Raw genomic sequence first — 1,403 nt, forward strand, 5'->3', positions numbered from 1 at the left:
ACAATGGCGTTTAGTCTTTCACAAAACATAGCTAACGTAGGGACATTATAACTAGCCACCATATTGATTTATGGTCTTAAAAATGTCCAGCGCTTTTTTTTTTTTTTAAAGTCTGGTCCCTGTTTTTATACAGTCTATGGTCTGGCCCAGCGTTTATCGGTTTGTGCGTCAGTAATAATGGTCCGTGGGGAAACACAGTGTTCCGTGTGTAGTTACAGTAAATGGACTAAACGAAGCCTCAAGGGAAATAATTTGCCTCGATGATTTTTGGTATTCGAGGAATCGTTTCAGCCCTAGTTCTACTGTTAAATTTAAAGGATTTGTTGTAGAGTGCTGCGCTGTCGAGTTAATAATGCTTAACTGCGCGTGTGAGGCGCCGGTGTCCGATCACTTGTTTTTTTTCCTCATAAAAGTGGAAACAAATTACAATACTCCTTCATTTGTGGTCATATGTGTCACGGTGCTATGGTGTTGGAGCGCGGAACGAGGAACGAGGAGACGAGGAGTACATCAATAAGGAGATTTTAATAACTTCAAGGGAACCAGGAAAACACACGTAGCTGAGAAGGTTGACACATACAATACCAGACGAAGAACTAAGAACCGGGAACACTTTAAATACACTAGACATGACGAGAAACACCTGGAACTAATGAAACATAATAACATGAGGAAAAACACAGCTGGAAACAAATGGGAAACAATCAAAGAGCAGGAACAGGAAAACCAAATAAGGGCATGAAAACACAAAACACGGAACAGAGTCTGACATTACTCCCCCAAATTTTGGGGTGGGCGCCGTGGAAGCTGGTGCAGGACTGGGACACGGGTAATACCTTCAGGGCGGATCAGGCAGTCCAGGGTGCCATGGCGGCACAGGGAGCTCAGGGTCCATAGCGGAGCAGGCAGTTCGGGGCGCCATGGCGGAGCAGGCAGACTAGGAAGCCATGGCAGAGCAGGCAGTTCAGGAGGCCATGGCGATACAGGGAGCTTGGGGAGCCATGGCGGAGCAGACAGTTCAGGAGGGCATGACGGAACAGGGAGCTCGGGGAGCCTGGCCTTGGCACTTGGCCCCCTACTACCCCTACTACCCACCCAAAAAAAATCATTGGGGAGAATATCGTCTTTAGAGGCTCTCCTTAGGCCTAACTCGGGAACTGTGGCCCTCCGTGGGCTTGACTTGGGGACTTGGAGCCCTCCTTGGGCTGGACGTGGGGACTGGAGCCCTACTTGGGCTACACTCGGGGACAGGAGCCCTCACTGGGCTAGACTCGGGGACTGGAGTCCTCTGTGGGCTAAACTCGGGGACAGGGTCCCTCACTGGGCTAAACTCGGGGACAGGAGCCCTCTCTGGGCTAAACTCGGGGACTGGAACCCTCTCTGGGCTAAACTCGGGGACAGGA

The sequence above is a fragment of the Sinocyclocheilus rhinocerous genome, unplaced genomic scaffold (assembly GCF_001515625.1).
Source record: "Sinocyclocheilus rhinocerous isolate Xijiao unplaced genomic scaffold, SAMN03320098_v1.1 scaffold21, whole genome shotgun sequence".
NCBI lineage: Eukaryota > Metazoa > Chordata > Actinopteri > Cypriniformes > Cyprinidae > Sinocyclocheilus > Sinocyclocheilus rhinocerous.